General features: G+C 37.1%; 1 protein-coding gene and 1 long non-coding RNA gene across 4 annotated transcripts in view; one reads left to right on the top strand and one right to left on the bottom strand.

Moving 5' to 3' along the window:
• LOC122492266 overlaps positions 1–12,012 on the bottom strand; it is a 244,957-nt gene extending 232,945 nt beyond the window's left edge. The window contains exons 1-2 of the long non-coding RNA XR_006299581.1: positions 11,306–12,012; positions 1,772–1,889 (exon numbers count right to left, since the gene is read on the bottom strand). This is a non-coding gene — a long non-coding RNA (uncharacterized LOC122492266). The remainder of the gene's footprint in view (positions 1–1,771; positions 1,890–11,305) is intronic.
• The window catches only part of ZBTB20 (zinc finger and BTB domain containing 20), a 785,615-nt gene continuing 770,045 nt past the window's right edge, over positions 11,719–27,288 (top strand). The window contains exons 1-2 of one of the 3 annotated variants that reach the window (XM_043595979.1): positions 11,719–11,829; positions 13,888–13,982. The gene's annotated coding sequence lies outside the window, so the exon portion shown is untranslated. Of the gene's footprint in view, positions 11,830–12,157; positions 13,983–27,288 lie in introns of those variants that run through there. The other 2 variants (XM_043595980.1, XM_043595985.1) reach the window with 2 other exon arrangements.

Here is a 27,288-nt window from a genome sequence, read left to right as displayed (position 1 = left end):
AGCCTCAATTCTTCCTGTATTTCAGTGGAGATAATAATTGTACTTAGCTCATAAAGCTATGGAAAAATTAACTGTATATATAGTCCTTAAGCATGCAATAAACATTCAAAAAATGTTAGGTTTAGGACATACCTCCACCATGGCCCTTATTAGACTGCAGTAGAATTAACATGCATCTTTCAGGAGATTGTCTGATGCATAAGGGTAATATGTATTTATGCATACAATATTTAGCAAAATTAGGAAGTTCTCAATTGAATTTTAGAGTTTAAACTTTGGCCATGAAAGAAAACAGGAAAAAGGCTTTCATATTTAAATCATATTTAAATCATCACATATAAATTCAAATAACAATGTAATAATGTGCTGATTTTCAAGATTTGTGCTTTGCATTCTTTCTAAATTCAAATGTTGTATCATCTCTGAATTTGAAGGGTAGGTAGTAGAGAATGCAAAGAATGCAAGCACGATCCAGTGTGTACAGATTAAAATAAATCAGAGTGTTCCCAATGAGAATCAGGAAGTAGGTCTAAACGTCTTTCCTTTTCTTTCCCTTGGTCTCTGGTCCTCTATGAAGAAACTCAAGTTTACCTCCGGCATATGTACTACTCCTCCTACACTACTGATATGGGACGCACTAAAATGTCTGAGGATATACAGGAAGCAGAAGAGCTAGCAAGGGTTGTGAGTCTATGCTCCTGGACCTTTTATTTACAGGGAACCACTCATTTGCTTGTCCCCCAAATCTAAATCATCCAAATTTCCTGAGAATATAGCCACTTATTGCAAGTGTTTAGTTCTTATGTGCTTTGAACAATACCAGTCTTTCAATGAAATCCTTCAACAAGTTTAAATCTTTCTGCTCTAAAACAAGCCTTCTCCCTCCCAGAGTCACTACCAGCCATAATGAAAGATGTGTATGGATCCGTTGAAAATTTCTCATTTAAAATGACACTCCCTCAGTCTCCAATTTTGGACCTTATTTGCAAAGTGTATAGCCCATGAAGGCTTGAAGGAAATGGTAAAATTAGAAGGTGAGGAAAACATTTTTCATGATGACTTGTTTAAAAAGTAGGAAAAAATCTTACCTTGTGGGGGAGTTTATGATCTCTAAATAGGCCAAGAAAATCAAGTTAAACATAATATACTTGCATATTCTTAAACAACCAAGTTTACTGTATATCTATAAAAGGTGCTGAAAATAGGCATCATATTTTCAAATATCCAGTCTTCAAACTTAAAAGTTTATTGTCATTTCCCCCTGTGGCTTCTGTACTTGCCAAAGATTTTTATGAGGATAGCTGCTTAAATCTGATTCTCAGGAAGGCATCCTGTTTTGAAACTCAAAATGTCCTTGGCATTTAGAATATCATTCATTTAGGTGCATTTCATAAACTTGGAAACATGAAAATTCTAACTAAGATGTTGAAGAAACACTGGCGTTACTTTTAAACCAATCTTCTCTGGAGATTTAATACAGAGCAGATTAGTTTTCTGCACAAATAGTTTAGGGATACACAATTTGAAAAAAAAATCTCTAATTTCCTTTATGCTTTTCTCTACTAGGTGATGACTTTAGTATTTCCTTATGTAGAGGCATGATCCATTTTTCTGTAGGGTTCACAAAGATAGTGACTTCTGTCTTAAAGTCATATTTTTCAAGAAAAAAAACAAGTCACCAAAGGTCTTTTTATTCCTTTCTGCCAATTACAGATAGACAATAAATCAATAAATCAATAAATCAATAAAATAGCTTAGAGAGCACACTTACTGAATTTGAGGAGGGGCATAAAAAAGGATCTTGGTGAAATTCATGGACTTGTGAATTCTTGTGACTCTAGATTTCTGGCTGTGATTCTGGATTAGACTCCAATGCATTTTCCATCAGCCTGTGAGACAGAGTGTAATTAATCTTTGATAAACTGAGCTATTTCTAGACTGTTGCATGATTTTGAAAGATCTTAAAAGAATAGCTTTTAGGACTGTTCTCTAAAAAACATTTAGCAATGGAGAAATACTACTTGCCATCTCCACCTCATCCACTCTAATGTCTATACATTAGGAAATAGTCCAGAAATCCTTGAGCTATAGAAATTGAGTGTTTCAGTCTTTGGGTTATAGAATTGCTATGTAAAAATACATATACTCAAGGATTGTTGTTAAGACTTAGGAAGTTATGTTTAGACTATTAGGTTCCATTTCTAAAACAAGAGCCCTATATTCCTTGGGTTTTTTGAGAGTATATAGATCATAGTGCTTAAGAGGCCTTCTCTGATAGGATGAATATCTATCCTTCTCCCAGAGATGTCCATAATCTAATCCTCAGAACCTTAGAATATGTCACAGAACAAAGGAGACCTTGCAGATGGGATTAAGAATCTCAGAGATGGGGAGAGTATTCTGTATTATCCAGGTGGCCAAATACAGTCACCAGGATCCTCATAGGAGGAAGGCAAGAGGGTCAGAGTTAAAACAAGAAGATATTAGAAGTAGAGAGAGATTGGAATGCTATGCTGCTGGATTTGAAGATGGAGGATGGGGCTTCATGGTTCCATGGATGCAGGTGGCCTCCAGAAACTAGAAAAGACAAGGAAATGGGTTTCCTCCTAGAACCTCCAGAAGGATCAAAGCCTGTGACAACCTTGATTTTGACACACTGAGATTGATTTTGGACTTCTGATGTCCAGAAGTGTAAGATAATAAATTTATGTTTTTTAAGTCACTAGGCTTATGATAATTTGTTACAACAGCAAAAGGAAACTAACATATCTCTAGTAGCTTTCTAATGTATACCACATCTATGGACATTCTTTAACACTGAAATGGTCCACACGTCAACATTGAGGCATTCACTGAACAATGGAACCTTAGAGAGGGAGAACTTTACTGGGTAAATATTTAAGAGATTATTTTTTGACATTATTGTAAATTCTTCCCAAGCAAAAATGTGATTTATTGATTTATCTAGTGACAGAAATTACAGCAAGTCTTAGGACAATGAAGGAAATAATTCCATCCTTACCTGAGGATTAGAACACAAAGTTTGGAGGAAAGGGCTTATTCTGGCCCAGCATGTGGATGAGGCAAGAAATCTTTCTGAAGCCACCACCCATCCACCGCATGGATGCCAAGAGTAAACTATCTCTAATTTTTTTTTTTTTTGGAAGATCTCTATAACAAAACCAGGTTTGAAGTCTAGGCTCATGGGTCCATAAATGATACTAACATAGGGAAAGAGGTTTCACACCATGCCTGACCCTTAAGAAACCAAAGTGGGACCAGCTGTAGTGACATATGTGTTAGGCACTCTATCTTAGAGAGAGATCTGTCAGTTTTGAAAGCAACACTGGATGGAAGCAACAGAATCAATGGAAACCTTTCCTAGTGAGTAAATCAGATGTTTTGGTCATGATACGAAAGCATGAATGACTGTCATAACTTAGTAAGCATCTCTGAGAATTTTAGACTTATCACTGGGATATCCTGAATTGGAATGAAGGACATCTTTACTCTATTAGATGATGATTACGAATATTTAATTTGAATATTAAAGGACAGGTGAACTGGTTTTATGTGTTCAACATGGCAAAGTGATATATATTATTCATAGGGGTTCCAGTTATGATAGAGTAACTTTTAGTAGATTAATTCTGTGCCAGAAACAACTATAAAAGCTGAATAAATTATAAATATATAAAATACTTGAAGACAATCGATGCAGACAGGGTTTGAAGGGCTATGATTCCTGAGAGAAGAGAAGCACAACAAGTGAACTTGAAAGTCAGTCTGGCCGTTTCCCCGAGCCATTTGCTAGTTCACAAAGTGGGGAATAGAGTCTGAGTAGAGAGCTCCAGGCATGATGGGACAGGGTTTGACTCTGCCAAAGTGGTTGAAACTTGAAGGGCAAATTTCAGAGAGGAAGGATTGACCCAAGTAAGGCCAAAATTATGCAGGTGATTTATCTTGAGAAGCTTGTGGACTTTAATCTATATATGCAGAGAGTAACTTCAAGACATCCACCAGAAAACAGCAGCTGTAAGGCTACAGCTGAGCAGAAATTTCTTGCTTCAGGACAGAGGATGGAGTTCAGAGACTGCTAAAATAGAACCGGTAAATACCAAGGCTTTCATTTGAGACCCTAGAAAGGCTCTGCCTATGGAAATAAACCTGTCTCAAAGGGACATTCCTAAATAAACACTAACACCAGCCTGCATCAGGATCAAAGTGATCTGCCTACACTCTTCTGCCTCCCAGAAGAAAACTTAATCTTCATAATTGTTCATCACAATAAGAGCATTCAGTAAATAATTATATGACATACTAAAAAAACACGAATGAATAACTCAAACCAAGAGAAAGACAACAGAAACAAGCCTACAGGTGTGGGAGTTTTACTTAAATAAGTATGTTCTAAATAAGTTTAATATGTTGGAATAAGAGGAAAAGCTGGAGAATTTCAGCATAGATATGACTTCATCAAAAGGAATCAAGTGGAAATTCTACAACTGAAAAATATCTGAAATTAAAACTTAAATATTAAATGTCTGCCTCCAGGCAAGATGCAGAAGATAGTAACAGGCCATAACTCCCATTTGAACTAGAAAAAAAAAATTACATACATTACCAAACTGTATTTTTAAGAAAACCAGAGACCTGTGGATACAAAGAAGAATTGAGAAACCAAAATACCAGAGGGAGAAGAGTTTCTCTTGGGTAAACTGAATTTGCCAGCTACTTTTTCCTGGGAAGTATCTGTTGCATCTGTGCATGTACGGAGAGTAAGGCCTGCCATACACAGGGTGACTCTAGTAATGTAAAGGGGAAACAAGTGGGGCTTTTGACATTTCTGTGATCTGGAGTGAAGTCCCAAACAATAGGAAGTCCAGTAGAAGGGCCACTCAACTGAACCTAGCCCAAATTGCTAACTCATATAATAGGGAGCAAAGAAAACAGTGGTTGTTTTGAGCCACTTAGTTTTGGAATAGTTCGTTACACAGTGATAGATAAGGTCCAAAATTCTAAAATTCCTCAGATGTAGGAAGATGATTCAGATGCCTGCAGCTAAAAAAATTAAACTGCAAACACAATTATATAAATAAATAAATAAATAAATACATAAATAATATCATCTGCTCACAAAGAAATAAATGTGGTGCTGTCAAAGACACCAGTTATGGCCACTTAAAGAAGACAAGTGGTTAAAAAATAAAATAACACTATGTAAATTAAAAAGTAAATATGGAAATTTGAAAAAAAAAACACCTAAATTTGAGAAAGGAATACCTTTCTAAGAAAATTTAAATTATCAAAATGAATCAGGAGGAGGTAGATAGGTATAGTGTCCACAACTATAGAACTGAGAAGATACATGGGGTCTACCCTTTTAGGGGTGCCTTGGTGGCTCAGTCTGTTAAGCCTCTGGCTCTTGACTTCAGCTCAGGTCATGATCTCACAGTTTGTGGGTTCAAGCCCTGTGTCAGGTTCTGTGCTAACAGTGTGGAACCTGCTTGGGATTCTCTCTCCTGCTCTCTTTGCCCCTTTCCTGCTCGCTCTCCCTCTCTCAAAATAAATAAATTTAAGACTAAAACAAAAATAAAAATCTATACTTAAAAAAAAAGAATAAAAACCATAAGCATGGTAAAAGACATAATTTTCCCTACTAATTCTAGGAGAGTATCCCAATAAAAATCTCAAAATTAGATAAAGGCTGAACAAGGTTCATCCTACTTATAAATATCAATCTCTGATTTTTTCAAATTCCAAGATAAAAATATCAATAAATTAAATACATTATTCTTTAAATAGTAATAAAATTAAAAAATTAATTTGGGAATGGAAGAATGGGTCGATATCAGTAAATCTGTCATTGTAATTCAATGCATTGACAGAATAAAGGGAAAATAATAATGATTATTTTGTACACTTAGAAAAGATATTTGATAAAATTCAATACTTATTCATGATTTTCAAGATACAACACTTTTCAAACTATGAATATATGGCAACTGCTTTAACAGAACTTTCAGCAAGAAACATATTTAAAGGTGCAACATCAAATATTCAGAAAGAAGACAAAGATGCACTGTACCATGACTATTGTTCAACATTTTGCCATCAGTCTGGTCAACAAAACAAGAGACAGAAACCATACATCACAAACACTGAAAAGAGAGAAGAATCACCACTGTTAGGAGATGATATGAATTTTAACATAAAATCAAGAGAAATCAAATGATGAGTGTTAAGTAAAGTTTTTGCTAAGATGTCTTGAGTATAAAGTCAATATATAAACACAAGTAGTTTTCCTACATATAAGTAATGAAAAACGTCCCTGTGTACCATTGTGGGCAACAACTATAAAACATTTTCGGTGGCAATGATGAAACTTCGTGTGATCTATGTAAATAAACTGTAAAATTACCAGTGGACTTTAAGACTTACAAATGTAAAATTGCAAGTGACACAAACCCAATTCAAACCACCTTAACCAATTAAAAGAAAATCATTTACTTGTGATAATTAAGAATGACAAGGATATAGTTGGTCTGAGGCACAACAGGGTCTAAGGACTTCAGGAGATCTCTGAGCTTTATGCTATGCTGTACGGTTGTTGTTTATCCTGTGCTCCTGTTGGGGACTGTTCCTCCCAGAATCCAGTCATGTAATTCAGACAGAACCATCAATTATAGTGCCCACCTCCCATTTGCAGGTCAAACACATAATCTAGTCCTATTAGGACTGAAAATGAAATTGATTTTTTTATGCTTAAATTTTTTTTTTAATGTTTATTTACTTTTGAGAGAGAGTGCGCAAGTGGGGGAAGGGCAGAGAGGGAGGGAGACACTGAATCTGAAACAGGCTCCAGGCTCTAAGCTGTCAGCACAGAGCCCAACACGGGGCTTGGTCTGAATGGTGAGATCATGACCTGGGCTGAATTTGGATGTTTAACAGATTGAACCACCCAGGCGCCCCAGATTTTTTTTTATATCTTATGTAAACTAGAGATTCAATATCCTTTATTCCCTATCTTCCTAACACCATTTATTGAATAGTCTCTATTCTCCCAGTAATTTGTGTTGATGATATATAATACTATCAAATTGTCATTTATGCATGAGCATGAGTCTATTTCTGGGTTCTCTTCTATTCCCTTGTTCAGTTTGCCTATCCTGGGCCAGCCCCTCACCAGTTAGCAGATTTCTTCTTTTCTACTCTCTCTACTTTCCTATCTCAATATCACAATCTTTAGCCAAGTCCATTATATTTTCGTTATGTGAATGAGGTTTTGGTGGAAACTCATGGCTCTGCTGTTACTTTCCCATTGAAATCAATGGCTTGGGGCAAAAGAGAAAACATAAAAGGAAATGAGTATCTGGGTATAGGAACTTAAGAAAACACAAGCCCCTGCAAATCCAGTGAAATATTATAAAGGGCTTCATGCTTCTACCATATTGGGGGGTCACGGCAAATTTTAAATAAGTACCTAGGGCTAGAATACCTTATATCACATCTGGGTTAACTGGATTTATAGAAATCTCTCTTTAGAGAGATTCAGATGGAATTGTCTAACCTTTATTATTGGCATGTTGTCCTAAAACATTTTGATGTTTAACTCAACTTTATTTCACTATAAAAGATTCATTTCTTTTAACATTTTTATTGGCTATTATTTGCTTAGATTAATGGTGAGCACATATACAGAAAAGTGGTACCTGTCTTTGAGTAAATGGCAAAAATATCAAGTGTATTTTATATATGGTTTTATGTGTGGAAAGGAGGTAATTTCTCTTAACACATCCTTCAAAGACCATCTCAAAAGTTACTTCTGCCATTAAAATTTTCCTGATTTCCTATCCCTGCATCCCTCAAGCTATAAACAGTATTTTTCTGACCTCCCATAACACTATTTATTCTATCATTAAGACTCTTCTTTAAAAACTTTTCTTGTTTTGGCTAGTAATATAGGTTTTTTTTTTTTTTTTTTTTTTTTTTTTACTGTATATGTCTAATTAGTGCCCTTATTAGAATCTAAGCCACTTGGGAGCATGTTCTAATTTTGTATTCAGTATAGTGACTTCAGTGTATTACAAATATTCCCCAATTCTAAGGAGTTAGGCATTCTCTCTTCTGTATTTCCATGTTATATACATCACATATGTACAAGCATAGTAATTGATTCCTTTACTTCTCTCCCAATACACAGTAAACTCTTAGGAGAAAAATGCCAAATCTTGTGTATCTTTGGTTTTTAAATTCCCAGGGATTTCAAAGGCTCATAAATATATCTGTTATGAGGAAATGCACTTAGTATTTCTTGAATGAATGAATGAGTAAATGGCATAGTGAAAAAAGGAAAACAGACAAGTTTGAAAACAAGCTCTGCCACTTGTGATGCAGATAAAGCATTGAAAGTCTATCTTCATTTGTAACATATGAAGAATTCACTTACTACTAGTTTGGCTTCTTTTAATCACCTTTAAAATTTTAGGGCTTGTATACTATTTAAAATCTGTGAAGGAAACAGGTTAAGGTCCTGACAGAAATTCCTTATAAAATTCTTCCTTAGCTAAGCAATCCTCACTTTTTTCATTTTCTATCAATCATGCCTTCTTCATCACCCTCTCATTCTTTGCTACCACATCCTTCTTATTGTATCCCTTTTCTCAATTCTGCTAATTGCTACATCAAAGAAACATCTCTTTGACCCTTGATACAAGTGTGGAATTCTTGCTGCATCTTTCAGGACTTTTGTATATCTGTGTGTGGGTAGGTTGGTGATTGAAGTCTGTGCGTGGGTAATGTAAATATAAAGACTGACATATTCCTTCTGACACATCATTCTAACCCCAGAATCTGACATCAGGAAAACTGGATATAAATGAGAATATTTTACAAATATTTATAAATTAGAATATTATTTTACACTGCTTTCCTGTATAAGCACCATGCATTAACCGACTGCACCACTGGAGCACCTTACATTGCTTTCCTAATGCTTTATCATTACAATCCTAACAAGTCTCACACCAATAACACTGAATCATAGCTTTAAAAACTTGTTGAAAAGAGGCACTTGGGTGACTCAGCTGGTTAAGTGCTGGACTCTTGATTTCAGTTCAGGTCATGATCTCTTGTTTCTTGAGATGAAGCCCTGAATTGGGCTCTGCACTCACAGAGCAGAGCCTGCTTGAGATTCTCTCTGTGCCTCCCCTGTTGGAACTCTCTCTCCAAATAAATAAGTAAACATAAACACAAACAAACACCAACCTTGTTGAAAAGGATGAGTTTTAAGTAGTACATAAAGGGAGTGGCCACTGCCCCTTGGAAAAGTTAAGGGATTAACTGTTTAAACATCTTTGTTAAATTTTACTGAATTTTCTCAGGTAAAGCTGACTATTCTGTATGGAACATGTTACAGTCACTACATCACTTCTAAGATTTATACGTAAGTTCTGAAATATTTTAGCTTCCAGATTCAATAGCAATTTGTACACTTTATTGGACTTCAAAACTTGACACCTGATGCAATCATTTTATACATTCTGAAACCCTCATATACTCCTCAAAAGATAGCTAATTGTATTTATGAGGTCAAGGCTTCTACGTTTTTGTTTTTGTTTTTTTCCCACCAGGGCCAATTTCTTTTGCTTAGGTTCTGCCAAAGACCCCTAATCAAAGCCAGGCATCTGTGCACTTTCTTGTGAAATCCAGTTTCAGCAAGCACTCCTCAAAGCCAGTTTAGCAAGCACCTTCCCCCTACCCCCAATCTGATCACTCTTCATAGATGACCAGGGTCCTTTTCCTCCACCATCCCCCTGATCACTCTGGCCTGTCTTCAGCAAGAATGGTTTTAGGTTGGTTTAGCCAAAATTCCCACTTACGCCTAATGTTGCCTCTTCGTAATTTTTCAACGGCTCCACCTTGCTCCCTGGCTAAAATTCCCACTTGCCCATGATATACTTGGAGTTCAGCCCAATCTCCTTCCACTGCAAAAATTTTATCACACTGGTCGTATCTATACCTATCTCAATGATCCTGAATAAAGTCTGTTTTTACCATCTCTAACAAGTCAGGAATATTTTTTTCTTTAATGCATGCTGCATATCCCAAGGAAGTCTAGGATAAAATTCAGAGAACTTAACACAGTCTATCAGAAACTACACCAAATGCATATTCCATAAAAAATTGTTTTCAAACTGCAGAGTGTAAATTCTTTATTTTTCATAAAGTCCCTTAATTTGTGATAAATTATTGTTGTATAAGTTACCTAAAAAATGCAACTTTTTATTTTGGCAGAGATTTACTTTTTTCTTTGTATAGTGAAAGGGAATATATACACTTTTTTCTATCTTACCCCTTTTTAGGAATCCTTCCTGAACATCTTGCTGGCCTTGAGCCTCATTTTTTTTTTTTTTTTCCTCCCAATGCCTGAGTACTGGACCAAAACTTGGTAAGAATTTGGCTCTGGGGAATGCTATGTTGAGTGACAAATGGATGAGGATGAAGGTTTTATTGAAGCATCTGAACCGCATTTAATTTTCCATGTTGCTTTATTTGTTCCTTCTAGCCCTCAGGATATTGAATTTTGTGGGCTCCGGTTGGGTCGTTGGTACTTCAGGCGTTTAGTAATAAGAAACATAATCTGCTTTTCCCGTTAGGATAATATCCTCATTTTTATTAAGGGCGGCTTACTACGAACTGTTTTACATAGTATTTTTCTAAACCTCCTGAACGGACAAATTTTCTCTTCGCGCCCTGGCATTGCTTCAGCGGCCTCTGCTGACCCCCTGGCTTGGCAACCTGCAGCCTACCCCGCAGGAATCAAGCGTGACCCAGTGTGGCCTTGCGAGCAGCCTCCTCGCCAGACCCTCCCTCCAGCTTTCCTCCCACGGCCCTAGCTCCAGCTTCCATCCTGCTGCCTCAGCTGTCTGCGACAGCGACACCCCCTCCTCCCCTCCGCGGCTACCCCTCCCCGCCAGCTCGCCGCGCCAGACAGCGGGTAACCGCCGCCTCCGCTGGGGCATCCCGGCTCCACAGGCCTAGCGCGTTCCAGACACCTGCCTCTCACTGGCCACCGAAGCTGCCCCTCACCCTGCAGCCCCCTCGGCAATTGGCCCCGGGCCGTCCCTCGTCATCCTCCGCCTCGCCGCGAGTCCCGCCTCCGTCGCCGGGTCATTTAAGTTTATCACAAATAAATAAATAAAGGAGGAAATAGAAATGCGTAGAAAGTAAAAGCGGGGGGGGGGGGGGGGGAGGCGGAGGTGGAGGAAAAGGGGAGGAGGAGCGGAGGAGCAGACAACCAAACTTGATCGTGTCGGTGCTGACCAATCATGGCTCACTCCAATCCGGTCTGACGGGCTCTCTGAACCAATAGTTTTCCACCTCTCGGATCACTGAACAACGAGATACGACTGACCTCTCCAGAGTGGGCGAAGGTGCGGCAGAGGTAGGGGGAGTGGGAAGAATGTCGACCAATCGCCTATTAAGGATTCTCTGAGCGAAGTTTCCGTGCTCCAATGGATGTTTGAGATAGCGGATTGGGCCTCGTCTAGCCCAATCGAAGGTGGTAGAGATGAGGGAAGAAGCATATGAAGGCGGGGACAGGGGAGAGGAGGAGGAAGAGTGCATTTTGTTTATGGGCGGCAACCTCACGAGGGGCGCCCCATTCTGATTGGCTCACTGAAGCCAAGAGTGGCGTAAGAACAACCCAATAGCGGAAAAAGATAGAGGGTTCGCGGCGTGAGGTACCCAATGTGGGCCTTCTGCAGAAGAAGTAGGGGCGGGGGGAAGTTTAGGAGTTGAGGAAAGAAGATTAAAGAGCGCGAGGAGGTAACCCCCAAAACTCTAATTTGTTGTGGGGCGGGCTGGAGGGAGGGGAGTGTGCGTGCGAGGGGGACGAGGCGTCCGCGAGACACTTGGAGTGGGGGGCGACGGGACGGGAAAGGAAGGGACTGGGGTGGGGTTGGGGGAGCGAGTTAGAGAGACAAGCCCGCGGGCCGTCGGCCGGCCGAGGGCGCGCGCCCCCGCGCCCCGCCCCGCCTGCGCCCCCTCCCCCCCGGGCGCCCCTCCTCGCGCGGGGCGGTGGCTGCGGCCTCGCGCGACCCAGCGGGAAGGGAGGGAGCGCGGGAGGGTCCCGGGTCCCAGGAGCGGGCGGGCGGGCAGTCCCGCAGCTGGAAACGTGTCTTTTGCCTTCTTTTCTCTACTCCCTGCGCCTGGAGTTGCCGCTTCCAAGAAGAGGAGCTGAGGGGGACTAGCCGGGGCTCAGGAGCTGCTAGAGGCGCCGGCTTGTCTTCCGCCCCCTCCCTCCTCGCCCTCCCCCCGCTTGCCGTGGCTCTCGCGGTCTCTGGAGCGTCTTCAGAGAACTGGGGGGGGCGGGAGGTGTCCTGGCCCCAGAGCCGCTGGACGCCCCTCCAGACACCAAAGCTACCGGCCCCCGCCTGCTTCGCTGCTACGACTATAGAGGAGGGGGCTTGGGAAGGGAAGATACGCCTTTCCTTCTTTCTGTCCTTTGGGCCCCTTTGGAAACATTAAACAATGTTTACGCCTTTCGATAGTTGAGATAGAACGGTTGGAAGCTTTTTGAAAGTTGAAAAGAAATGCACTCTCCTACGTTGTTAAATGCATTACTGTGTGGCTTCTGGTCCTCTTCCACCACCCACCTCACGCCCCCCGCCACCCACCCCCCTCTCCGCAGCTGTTATCCTTTTTAAGGATGCTGAAGAGGCAGGAGGCAGGGATTTTCTAAAAGTTCTATTGATAAACACACTTGCACAAACATATGCTAGGCACACACATAAACTATAAACATTAGCGAAAAACACAATATGGCGTAGAGCTACACTACCTAGCACGGTAATCCGCTGATCTCTTAACACTGAACTCAGTTGAATGGGGTCAGTGGCAGGGTGACAGTTCTCAAATAAAAATCTGGAAGAAATAGGAAGTAATTTGGAAGTCTGTGGGCTAAATAATGTCCTCAGAATCAGCACTAGCACACGTAAACTTTCTAGACCTGTGGAAACTGTCTTCACCACTTAACCATTAATGGTAAAGTATGGTAAATGATGCTAAAAAGTATGCCAAGATGATGCTAAAGTGGAGAGTTTCTCACTGCGTGGTCGTGCATAAGTTTCAGCTAATAGAATTAACAGAGGCCACTCATTCCCCATGTTTTCAAGCGAGTTCTATTCCAAAGTTAGCTATCCTTAACTTGTTGCTAGTGAAAGTTTGAAAACAAATTGTAGCGACCATTTTGTAAATAAATTCTTTAGCTATAAACACTAAATTTAAATGATAAGCATTTGTATTAGCAAATTCAGGTCATAAATGGTTTACTTTCTTACCTGTTGCTCCTAATCTCAAATACCATTTGCTATCACATGGGAATAGTTAAGATATACTCTCCTCTGCCCCTCACGTAAGTTTGACCAGGCCAGATTTGGCTACTTTCTGCATTTCAGCTTTACAACTAGGTACTTCTAGATTTCTAGGAAAACAACAACAACAACAAAAAGAAAAAAACCAATTTACATTGATTTTACATGCCTTTGTTCACTCTTCTCATTCTTAATCAGAATGTATCAAAGTTGGTGTACAAATTGTGCATGGTAATATCACTGTGCCCTCTTGGGAATGGGCTTCTCTCAAAAAAGCTTTTGGAATTGCCCTTGAAGAATTGCTGATGTTACTCTTTGTTCAGGGCTCAAGGTTTAATTCTTAAGATTGTGGTTGTGATTTCCATTGAGTTCAATTTTGGAGGGCTTTAGGCTTAAGAATCTATGGTGCTCAAGGAAACAGGTGAGAGGAAGAAGAAAAGTGAATTTTCTAGAAATATACTAGCTGCTCAGTGAGTCCAGCAGTTGGGTATTTTTGGTTTTGTGATTTCAGATCTCACAGACCAGTGGAATACAGGCCTTTTGCATATGAAGATCAGGTGACAAGTTAACTGTCTACCAGCCTCCAAAGCAATACGCCCTTTCATGGTGAGGTCCCAATTTTAACAGACTAAAGAAAAAAGTTTAAGATTAAAAAATTGTTAAATTTTATCCATTTTGGGGAAGAAGTCTTTATGCTTATCTGTCTAGCTCAATTAAGATGCCAGTATTTTAAGCTTACTACTACAGCAAGAAAATCAGATACAGTTCATGTGTACACTCACTGGCTACTGAAAGACAACATGAGTTTAGAGAAAAGAAAAAACTTCTATGTCTGTGTGGCTAGTGAGAGTTACAATTTTGGGTGTGTGTGTTTAGAACTACTAGATGAGATGGCAGTTTACTATGTAGTTTGTTCAGAAAGTTTTTGTGATCCACAAATACCCAACTAATTTTGCTGTCAAATTAATATGAATCTGACTACTTGGCATAGGAATAAAATCTAGGGAAAAAGCCAGGTTAAATCAATTGTTTTTATCTCAGTAGCGAAAGTCTAAAGAAGGCTTTCTTACCAAATTGGACTTGACTGAATAATTAGGTCAGTTTAGATACAACTAAGTTACTCTAAAAGATCTAAAATTTATAAGTGAATTACAAATTATTTCAAATATTTTAGAATGAGTGACAAAGACTTCTTTAAAACATTTGGAATATAGAAGTGGAGATTGATGAGCTCTGCTTTATTCTTTGAAATAATCATGCTTTTCTGAAATGGATGTTTACATTCACAAAATTGTTCTAGACACTTGAGATGTAACAGTGAACAAGACATAAAATAACCTGCCTTTGTGGAGTTTACATTCTAATGTCACATATCCTTGCGTACTTAAGATTGCTAGGAGAAGAGATTTTTGTATGAAATTTTAAAACCTAGCTGTTTTCTCATTTTGGAGAGTACAATTTGAAAGAATGTACGGAAGTTTGAGGGACATGGAGCTGTTTACTAATTGCCAATGGCAAGAAAGGAAGAGCTAACTTTATTTGTACCCTTCGTTATTGTCATGAAACCTTCTCCATACATTTTAGTAGGTCTTTTTAACAGATAGGGGTCTTCTTTTTTTCATAATTTTAAGCATGCCTTTGAAATAAATAAAATGTTACTTTATATTAAAAAAAAAATCTGTGTCTTGGAATTTACTGTAAAATTCCGATGGAGCTTTTTGTCTTAGAAAATTGTGGTAAAACATAAGCTAGAATATCTTAATTTTTTAGTAAGAATTTGTTTTAGGAGTATGTCTGAGAAATTAAGTGCCTAAATCTTTTTCAGTTGTGGTTTTATGAAGAGAAGATGGAAATTTGTTGTAATTAATTTATAGGTGACATTAAAGAGAGAAAAAGAGAGAGGCCTGCAAAAAATGCTTTGTTATTTAAACCTTTCTTTCAAACTACAAAGGCATTTGATTGGCACTTCTCTGATTTAATAGACCATTTGTAATGCAAGAGGAACATTACAGAAGATTTTAGCATTACTTTAATCATTTAGTCTGTAGGTGTAAAAATCCTAGGTTTCTAACAGAAGGAAACTTGGTGCTCAGTTAACAGAGTATATGATTTAACGCTGAGTTTGTTGCTTTAAGTAGTGGGTGTCTCACCTTTCCAAAACTTAGTTCATAGTTCTCAAATAACAAGTTCTGATTTTCGCTATTTTTCTCTGCCACAGTGAGTCTTGTTTTGTTAGCCAAATCAGTGTTCAGTTGGTAAGTAGGATAACTTTTTTTTTTTTTTTTTTTTTTACACACAATCCTCCCACTGCCAGCCCTCCTATCCCCTGCTGTGAAGGGCTTGAATTTCTATACCTACATTAGATCTCTATTTATGCTAATTTGTAGCATAATCACCTCTTCCAGAAAGGGTACATATTAATGCACTTTAGAAAACGTTGAGGTTGCCTCTGGCTATTTGTATACCGACCTGCCAGCATTGGAAAGCTATAAATAAGAAGATTTAGGAAGAAAAGCAGAGAATATTGCTAATGGAATATATTGTCTTAGATGAAATCTTTTTTTTAAAGAGAAAGGGGAAGAATGGTTGATAGAATGTTAAAAACTAAGAGTGTTTGCTAATTCTAATGGTTGGTTAGTGTGTGTTTATGTGTGTGTGAGTATACATTTTTATACGAGTAGTTTTTGAATAAAGACATATTTCAGTATTGGATAAATAATTCCAGTCCTGCCTTGTGGTCCTTGACATGTTCCCAGGTGATTTTGTTTAACTCATTGTTACTACCAAAACTTTGCTCCAAGCTACATAGAAACATAAGCTAATTAAATCTTTGTAACTTTTGTAATAATTTTGGATTAAAAGTTACTGGAAGTTTTTGTTTTTTTTTAAAGCATAATTAGCCAGTAGCCCCTAAATGAACAAAATCGAAAGTGAAGAGTTCTTAGAACCCTGGATCCACATAAGAAAGTTGAAAGTTTGAAAGAGGTATTCATAGGGCAAAAGGCAAATCTTGATATCTGACAAGTTTTTATGGTGATAAAACAAGAAATAGAATAAAATGATTAATCTATTAATATTCATATTTTTAAGGTAAGTGTAAGTATGTGTACACTGCATTTTAAATAAAAATTTGGGGTGTTATTGGCTAGATACAGTCATTTCTTTGCCAGAGATACTAGGCTGTGTGAAGGCTAACCATCTGTCAAGTGATAGAGACAAAGAAAGGTTTAATATACTAGCCTGAAATTTCTACAAACTTGTTTTGAATTGTATTGTCATTTTGTTTTGGCCTTCATTCTCTGTGTTGAATATGCACTGGGTTGGTCACCCCACTTTGTTTTATGAACAAACTATTCAAGGTCTAGATAAGGTTATCATCGCAGCTGATGTGATCCAGAGGCATGATAAAATATGTTTTGATTTTGCTTTCATGTGATGATCAAAAACTCACAAGTGGGCCACCCACTAGCAGTTATACAAATGACTTCAAGCACACGTATTTTCACCCACCCATTCTGAATTTTGGGTGTCTTAGTTTCTTTTGCTTTATATATGCAAGCCTTGTATTTCAAACTGTTCCTGAGCTGTTTGGGGGTGGGGTTGGGGGGGGGGAGTAGCAACAGGAATCCAGATTGCCTGTTTTAGGTACAATATGGTGTGATGTGAAATTGAAACAGCAGATTGGTGAGAAACTTTAGTTTCAAACAAATATAAACTAGTTTGTTTAGTGAAGTTATACACAAAACAGTAGTCTCTATTGACAGGGCAGTGTTTTTTTAGTAACTTCCACATCATGAGGTCACTGTGGTTCTTTGGGCTAGCAGTCTATTTCCAAAGCATCATATAAGAAAAAGAAGCTCTAATATTGCTGATTGTAATGATATACTTAGATACAACAGACTGAGGAATTATTTATAGCAGTGCTAATTATATCAATAAAAATAGCAATATTAATACTGTGAGTGTCAAAATCCATTCTTGACAGTATGAGGTAAACAGAACTATAGTCAAACAAAGCAGCAAGCCTCTTTCTACTGTCAGCTCATGAATATGCACTTCAGGAAAAATATACACAAATGGTTTACTGATTTAATCTCTTTTTCAATTATTTTTGACTTTTTAAAAGATGTTCTTTATTTCCAATTTGCACAACATTAAAAAGATAGAGATTTTTCATCTTGAAATTCTTGGTACTTTTTTCTTTCTGTCATTAAAATTTCTAGAGACTTAGTTGTTCATGGTTAAGTATTTTATGAATTATCAGAAATTAATTTTATATGTACCCCGTTTTTGGAACACAGATTACCATTGCACAGGAAACTGGAAGGTCCTCTAACAATTTACAAAACAAAATAAAACAATACAAGACAAACCAAACCCACTACTACCACACATGCATACACAATAAATGAATCTCTGGCTTTTTTTAGACTTTAAAAAAACACCTGTTTCCATGGTTCTGATTTAAGGAAAAGTATAAATTTTCTTTGTAGCTTTCATTTCTTCTAGTCAGTTTTTACAATTTTATGTTGTTTAAAATTTATTTTCCTATTAATACAAAATCATGTAAGTAGAGGTTATGAAATCCAAAGGTTTTCAACTTGAGGGGACATCGAATTTTTTAATCAATTTCTCATGCATTAGATTTAACTTTTTCATTGCACGTTGTCAGAAATCTCAGATGTGGAATTACGAGAGAGGTTGTTCTGGGTCTAGTGGTGCCACCAGTTGTACCATCTTGGGCATGTCACATAATCTGAATCTCTGCCTTAGCTTTTTCATCTTCAGGCTCTCTTTCAGTTCTCATAATATGAGTATGTTTCTTTTGACACTTGGGTCCCTATTTTAGCTTTAGGTAACATGACTGGAAGTGATATGTAGGGCACTGGGAAAAAGCCTTTGTAAAATATTTGACTTTGCTTTTTACTTTTAGTCCTTGATACAAGTTTCATTTTAGTGATACTTGCTTGCAAATATAGCATGTCTATAAAAGTATACATACATATAAAAATTAAGTACTTAACAATCTTTTGTAGTTAGTAACTATGATAAACTTACTATTTTTACATAAATTTCACCAACTCACTTTCGCTTATGAAGATATGTTGCTAACAGAATATCTTGCATTTTATTCCACATAAAGTTGCTTAACTGGAGAAAGCAGGTAATGACAGCATGAAGTAACTCAGAGTCATTTTCTAATTCTATAAAATATATAGAAAAATAGATATATTTCTTCAAAGAAAAAAGGTAAACTTGGTTTTTGTGCTTCTCTAAGCAGAAAATAAATATACTCTGGGTAATCGGGCCATCTCCATATAATTATTAACTATTGCATTTGATTTTTGATCCTTCGTTATACTTATCCATTGATAGATTTACATAGAAAGGATGCAAGGAAGACAAAGAAATGAACTCTTATTTGGTGAAGAAAAGTGGAAAGAATCTGTGTTAGAGAAGGCTTTGCAAATAATGTTCTGTCATATAGAGAAACAAACAGCTATACACAATTCTTGTATGCCTACTTGTAGGTATTTATTTAGGGGTAACCTTGAAGTTTTCACTTAAAATTTCACTCTCAGTTTCTTTTTAATTGACTCACATTTCTTTTGCTGGTATGAATGATAGCGAGAGGCTCAAAAACATCACGTACTTACCTATTCACAAATGGAAACAGCAGTCTGGAAAAAGCTATACAATCCCTGGGTCCTCCCTCTTCCCTACACCCACCCATAGCTGTAGATGTTCTGGTATTGATTATAAACATTTTATACATCTCCTCCCAGGCCAAATATGCACACTGTCCAATGTAGTAGGTAATACCCAGCTATTTGGGCCTACCAATAGGGAGAAATGTCAAGAAAACAGTTAGATCCAACATAGGACACAAAAGGTGATATGATTGCTTTAATGCGTGCAAATAAGGGAAAAATATTCTAAGGGATATTTAGAAGGGAAACTGATTTTAGACAATTAGTTAACTGAAACCCAGTACACATATTGAAGAATTAATGTAAACTTTCTTCTTTTTTTTTTTTTTAAGTGGGCATGGAGCCCAATGCAGGGCTTGAACTCACAACCATGAGATCAAGACCTGAACTGAAATCAGGCATCAGACCTTTAACTGACTGAGGCACCTAGGTGCCTCAGTGTAAACTCTATTCCAAAGGCATTGTGCCAAAAAGATTAGGAAAATTACTGGTGGAAAGCATAGTGAAAATAAATCTGAAAATAAATCAATAATAACAATAACAACAACAGTAGCCAACATTTATTGAGAGCATACTCTGCACCAGGCATTGGTTATATCTGCATTTTCTCCATTAATTCCATAATCCTATGAGACATGTATTTTTATTATGGCATTTTTAAAGATAAGCAAGCTGAGGCTCATAAAAGTTTAGTAACTTGTTCAAAGTCACACAGCTGGGAGTTCAAACTCAAGTCCAACTCTAGAGCACCTAAATTCTAAAACACCACCCCACATGCCTCTATTCTGGGATCATTTTCACTCAGTGCTTGCCCAGATTAGTACTGATAATTTTATTTCAAGAAAGGCATAGTGGATTTGGAGAAGGCTTCAGAGAAGGGCACAAGGTGAAAGAGCTGTAAGTGGGAGGAATGGTTGCTATGGTAGAGTCTGTTTTTAAAATGTAACTCTCCAGTCTAGAATTACAAATGCTGAGAGGGAATTTGTCTAAAGGTTTCACAGTGGATGGACTGGGTAGCTGCTGCCTGATTTGGTTCAGTGGACAACCGTGGAGCTGGGTAACATGTTAAAGAAGGCCGAAAAAATCTTAAGTAGGAGCAGGTCAAAGGAAGCATTAGATACTGAGGATCCTGGGAAGGTAGAGGTCAAAAAGGAGAACTAAATCTAAGCAGATATTGAGTAACCAAGAACTAGGGATCATACAGGGGAAAAAAAAAAAGGATGAAGCAGAATAGAAACAATATATATGAAACTGGGACAGATTCTACGGACTTTGGAAGGCCCTTAAATTTATTGTTTGTTCCCTTACATTTGTGTCAGAAATGAACAGCTGGCTTAAATAGGGGCCACCCAGTGTTTGGGATAGAAAGATTGCTATGGTTTTGGCACACACACACAAAAACATGCTCATCAATAATAACTTAGAATTAGGCACTAAGTTTAGATGCATTACAGAGAGATGCAGTTTAGCACAGAAACCTATGTGGTAAACCTGAGAATAGCTGTCATTTATTATCTACTATGTGCCACTCAATTCATAAATCACTGTTTTTAGGGGCATTTATAAGTTGCTGTCTGCTGTCCAGTTTTCAAATACAAGAAAACACCTCTTAGCTTTTCTAAGGATTTGAATGATGAAGTAAGTTATACTTTTATTTTATTTTATTTCATTATGTAACTTAGCTTTTGATCTCCTCCTTTCCACAGGAGTTTTAAATCAGGCTCCACAGGGCTTAAGGTAGAATAGAGTCTAGACTTCTCTTATGTAACTGTAACTTTTCCTTAATTTGTCACTATATTGAAAGAAACGTTTAATTCTATTTGATAGGATAAATGCATTTCTGTCAGAGTAATAGGCTCAAATGATCAGCCCAGGCAAAGTCAGCATATATGAGTTTGGATTATATTTAGGTTAGTCAGCATGAGTTAAGGAAAGGGGAATTATAGAAACTTGCCAAGTGAGGTTTTGTTATTCAAATAATTTTAAAGACATCAAACCAATTACAAACAGCTATATATGCCATGTATACATACATACACTTTTGTCTACAAGGTACTAGAGACTTCAAAAGTTTTCAAGAGCTAATATTCATTGTTAAGCCATATTACATGAGTCGGATCATCTGAATGGGGTCAAAGAATAGTGAGAGTACTATACCACTACTTCTATGCCTTCACTGCTCCTTAGGACAATATCTCTGATCTTTTCTTCAGACTCTTAATTTTAGTGTACTAGGAAATACAGTACAATATTCATTTTGTGTGTTTTAAATGAATACATCACTAAGAAAAATATTCTGTGAAGGTAGAAAGGTAAATGAGTATTCAGGATTGGCATCTTTTGGTACCCAGTCTTTTTAACAGCTATATTGTTTGCATCTAACCTTCCTTTATATATCTATCTGACCCTTAGAGAAACTCATGCTCTCAGTAATCTTACTCTAGTAAAGGGTTGAGAACAAGGCAATACTATACTGAAATGGGTGACTTGAGCTGAAAAACAGTATGGAAAAATGTGTGCAGGATTCCAGGCACTTCTGATTCAGATATTCTACATTATGTTCTCAATATTTGTTATAAAGTAAATTCACAAAGTGTATAAAAGCCAAAAATAAATGATTGTTGCTTTTCTGTAATTTCATGTTATGCATAATACCTCTGTTTCTATTATTTGTGTAATTATGAGTTTTATTATGCAAAAATGGGTACATCCAGTATAAAGTAAATTTCAGTTTCATGTTTTAGATGCAGTTTAACTCATAACTCAAATTCTTTGACATTCATCACTCAAGAAAGGTTGCATTTAGAATTATACTACACTGAACTTCACTTCTTTAAGGGCAAGTACCATGTTTTATTAATCTTTAAAGTCCTAGTGTCGAAGATATTACCTGGCACACTTGGAGGAATTAATTGTTGATCAGGCTCTTTTGTAGCTATCCTAGGAAGATTACTTGGATTCTTCCTTACCAGGCTATCCATTCCTTTATTTTCTGTTGACTGGTTCAAATTTAGCTTTGTTACAGTTGTTGTTACCTATTATAGGCCTTCTCTGTACTTTTCTAAGACCCAAACATTTTACACATGCTCATGATCTTTTATTCTTTTCGATACTTAATGAAATTCTGTCATGGCAGAAGTTTCAATATAAAATTATATGTACTGTGATTCAGAAAAGAAATATATCAGATATCACCCATCAATGGTAAAGCAAATCTACAATCAATTCAGGATATTGTGTTGAATAGAGTACACAGAATTACATTACCTAGTGATTCAAGGATGAAACCCAAATTTCATATCCTATATGATTCCTATCAGGATAGTAGGACAAATAACCCACAGTATTTTTTGCTCTTACTAGATTGCAATTGAGATTTTGAACATTTTATATGAGCTTCCTAATTCTTAAAAAAAAAGTTCATAAAAGTTCATACAATTAAAAAACAAGAGTTTTAGCTTATTATCTAAGTTGTTTAGAAGTCTAGTCCAGAGAAACATTTTAATGTTAGGTGATATCATTAGCTTTTCGAGAAAGCAAAAAGGGTTATTGGGCTATGAACAATATGGAGGGTAATGTCATGTAAACCACTGTGCAGGATGCATGTTTAATTCCTATATAATACTGACAATGCTTTTTTATATTTTATTAATGTTTATTTATTTTTGAGAGAGACAACGAGTGCACAAGCAGGGGAGGGGCAGAGAGAGGGAGACAGACTCTGAAGCAGACTCCAGGCTCTGAGCTGTAAGCACAGAGCCCAACATGGAACTCGAACTCATGAGTGGTGAGATCATAACCTGAGCTCAAGTCGGATGCTTAACCAACCCTGCCACCCAGGTGCGCTGCTTTTTCATATTTATAAGACTTGCTGTTGGACTTTGGGAGACTTATGTGATTGGGCAAAGTCATAATTTGTCTTTCTACCAACTACAGCACATTGATTTGAAGTTATTTCTAAAAAAAAAAGATAATTATGTCCTGAAATAATTAAAACTGGGATTGCATTAAAGCTTACTTCAAGTGATTAATAGCTGTAGTATATTTTGGGATCTGTATCCCAAAGCATAAAGAGAACACATTGTCATTTTTATATATTTAGGAATATGCTTTCTGAGGGAAGTGTTGATTCTTGGGAATCATTATAATGAGGTTCCAGACACATCTCAGACCCATATACCTCCCTCCTATAACATTTTTAAAATCAACGATTTTGGGTGTACCTGGGTGGCTCAGTCGGTTAAGCACCCTACTTTGGCTCAGGTTATGATCTCACTGTCATGAGTTCAAGCCCTACATCGGGCTCCACACTGCTTGGGATTCTCTCTCTCTCTGTCCCTTACCCTGCCTTCTCTCTCTCTCTCTCTCTCTCTCAAAATAAAATGATAATAAGGAAAAAACTTAATAAGGGTTCTGAAAACAAAGTGACCTGTGTATGACTGTCTTCCCCTCCACTTCCAATTTCTGACTGCCTTTTTGAATACAGTTGCCATGACATGTCAGGCAGAGATGCTGCTTTGAAACTTCTACTTTCACTTGGACAAACTGGAGTTCACAGATAACTATCGGAAAACTGCAGACATTGAGAAGGGCCTGGGCTTCAGAGATGTGTGAACCACTATGGGAAAGTATCAGTATTTCTCATTTAAGTATCCAGGTCTCCCCAACTGACTAAGAAGCCAAAGTTACTAAATGTGCTGGCTGGATTTCCTCTGCCCCTGAGGCTAAAAAGAGATAGGACAATAAAAATCTTCCTCTTGTGCCTTGGCAGGATCTGACAGATTGTTTACCTTTGCATTTTACTAATTGTGATGCTTCTTCCATGGAGGATACTACACAACCAGATCTGAGCTCTAGTGAGCTATTTGTGGAAAATAACAGCCCGTTTAAGGGGACCCAGTAGTGAATGAGATAGAAGATTGGGTAGGAAAATCAAAGCACATACCCTAGGCAACTAGTGCTATTGGCAAAAATAAGTGCAACCTGAATTGGAAAAAAAAAAAAAAAAAATTAAGAGCATTTTTTTTTTTAATTTTTTTTTCAATGTTTATTTATTTTTTGGGACAGAGAGAGACAGAGCATGAATGGGGGAGGGGCAGAGAGAGAGGGAGACACAGAATCGGAAACAGGCTCCAGGCTCTGAGCCATCAGCCCAGAGCCCGACGCGGGGCTCGAACTCACGGACCGCGAGATCATGACCTGAGCTGAAGTCGGACGCTCAACCGACTCGCCACCCAGGCGCCCCAAGAGCATTTAAGGAAATTAAAATACAGAACAAAAGGAATTCCAGATACTAATAAAAAACATATGTCAATTGAACAAATTTCTCATGACGGAGAACGTGATCACTGTTGAAACATGAATCAGTGAACTTAGATACCAAGTGCAAAAATTATATCAAAGCACATAGAACATAGGTAAATCTGATGAAAATCTTGAAAGGATGAGTCTTTGAGGTCAGATTAGAAGTCAAAATGTGAATAATAGGAATTTTAGAGGAGAAAAATAATAGATGGAAGAGAGGAAATTAACAGAAGAAAATCTGAGATTAAGAAAGATAAGAGTCTGTGGATTGAAAGTGTTTATGGTTTCGATTGAAAGAAAAGACCTACATAGGCATATCCTGATAAAAGTTCTGAACTCTAAAAATACATTGAACTATCTTATAGATAGAACAAGTTTCTATAAAGGGGAAAAATATCAAAATATCATACAGCTTCTTATCTGCAACTTAGCAAGGTAGAAGATAGTGAAGTGACATCTATAGACTACAAAAGGAAAATGACTACAATCCAAGAATCAACACCCCTGAAGTTGCCATTTGCTCGTCAAGGTGAAAGAAATACATTAAGAGATAATCAAGAACTCAGAACATATAATTACTATACCCCATCTGAGAAAATGCCTGAGAATAGATTACAATCAATCACAAATGAATTGGAACAAAGACTTCAAGTCGAAGAAGATGAAAGGAATATAGTGGTGAATAATAAGCATTTTAATATGATTGTGTGTGTGTTATAATTTCATTTAAGAGATAAAGATAGGGGCTCCTGACTGGGTCAGTCAGTAATGCATGTGGCTTCTGATCTCAGGGTTGTGAGTTTGACCCCCACATTGGGCATACTACACTGAATAAAATAATAAATAAAGATAAGAAAAATAAAACATAAATAAAACTTTTAAAAAAAGATAAAGGTAGATGACTTGCAAATATGTAATAAAACACAATTTCAGACTTTTGAAATAAAAAGATCATATTTCTGTAAAGAAACGTTTTAAGTACTAAACTGTCTAATGGAAACTTAGTTGATGGAGGGGATGGGCTGGAAGCATGTAAAAGAGGAGGAAAATGAGTTATGGAGATGAGAAGATAGAAGGATGAGAAGAGGGAGGAAAGTGAATGTATCCTGAAGATTTCATCTATTTAGGAGAAAAGGAAAAGGGGATAGAATCTCTTGGTAGGGGGGAAAGTGTCTGTTAATTGGAGTAGAAGAGGGAGGTAGAGAAAGGAATACAATAGAGCACCATGTAGAACTTCCATATTAGCAAGGAGAAAATAGAATGCAGAGCTACTTGATCAAATAAAAAATATTAAAAAGGTAACAAGAAAACAATAATGTAGAATAAGACAATGTAAGTAATTGGAAGAGATATAAACAAGCATCAATTATTATGTTTAATGTAGATGCACAAAATTCTCTATTTTTTAAAATTTTTTTTTTAACATTTATTTTGAGACAGAGACAGCATAAACGGGGGAGGGGCAGAGAGAGAAGGAGACACAGAACCGGAAGCAGGCTCCAGGCTCTGAGCCATCAGCCCAGAGCCCGTCGCGGGGCTCGAACTCACGAAACATGAGATCGTGACCTGAGCTGAAGTTGGACGCTTAACTGACTGAGCCACCCAGGTGCCCCCAAAATTCTCTAATTAAAAGACATGTAGATTGAGTTTGAAAACATAAACCTCTCAAGTTATATTACAGGAATAACACCTATGACAGAGTTAAAGAGACAGGTTTTAAAATGGTGGACATAAAACACATTAGGCCAATGCAAACAAAATGAAAATAGAAAAAAAAGAGTGACAGCATTGATAGGGATACTGTCCTGATAAAAGGCAGAGTTAATGAAGAAAATTACCGCATAAATCTGTATATGCAGCAGGTTTATTTGTAGCAAATAAGTACATACAGCAAAAACTACGGGAAAGGTCCAGACAGTTCTGTTAAACCATACAAATAATGACTGAGAGTAATGGAATGTAATTCATAAAAATAATCTAATATATATGTAAAATCTGATATTCTTTAAAAATTTTTTTTGAACATCTCTGTGTTTAGGTACAAAGAAAACTAAATTTTAGAAAGATTTTACAGGCACATTTTCTGATTATAAGCTAGTGTAAATAGAATTTAAAAGGTAACAAAAATTATTAACACTTAGAAATTAAATACTCATAGATAACTCTTGGGTAAAGAGGAAGTCACTTGAAAAACCATGAAAAGGAGATTATTTTATGTAAAAACCTATGGAAAATACCTAATGGAATTGTCAGAGGAAAGTTGATAGCCTTCTATGCCTTCATTGTTAAGAAAGAAAAAAGGGCAATTTACTAACTTTAAGAAATCAGAATAAAGAATAATTTAAGGTAGAAGAAGAGGGAATTAAATTTTTTTAAGTTTATTTTTGAGAGAGAGAGTGTGAGTGCACACATGTGAGTGGGGAGGGGGAGAGAAAGAGAGTAAGAGAGAATCACAAGCAGGTTCTGTGCTGTCAGTGCAAAACCCAATGTGGGGCTCAATCCCACACCGTGAGGTGATGACCTGAAATCAAGAGTCCGATGCTTAACAAACTGAGCTACCCAGGCACCCGAGGAATTAATTTTTTAAAGTTGAAATTTATGAAATGGAAAACAAAATATAATAAAAATCAATCTAAAAGCTGGCTTTTTGGAAAGACAAATAAAATACATAAATTCCTTATGAAGATGAAAAAGCAAAAAAGAAAACCAGCCCAGCAATTTTGTGAAGTGGGAGATAATTGAAAGCATATATTCACATAAAACTTGTGTTCACATAAAACAAGTGTTCATAAAAGCATTATTCATAGTAGCCAAAAAGTAGAAGCAACTCAAATGTCCATCAACTAATGTATGAATAAATAAAAATGTAGTGTGTCCAGACAATAGAGCATTATTCA

Source organism: Prionailurus bengalensis, chromosome C2 (genome assembly GCF_016509475.1).
Source record: "Prionailurus bengalensis isolate Pbe53 chromosome C2, Fcat_Pben_1.1_paternal_pri, whole genome shotgun sequence".
Taxonomy (NCBI): domain Eukaryota; kingdom Metazoa; phylum Chordata; class Mammalia; order Carnivora; family Felidae; genus Prionailurus; species Prionailurus bengalensis.
Note: the sequence above shows the minus strand (reverse complement) of the source record. Positions and strands in the feature narration are given on the sequence as shown.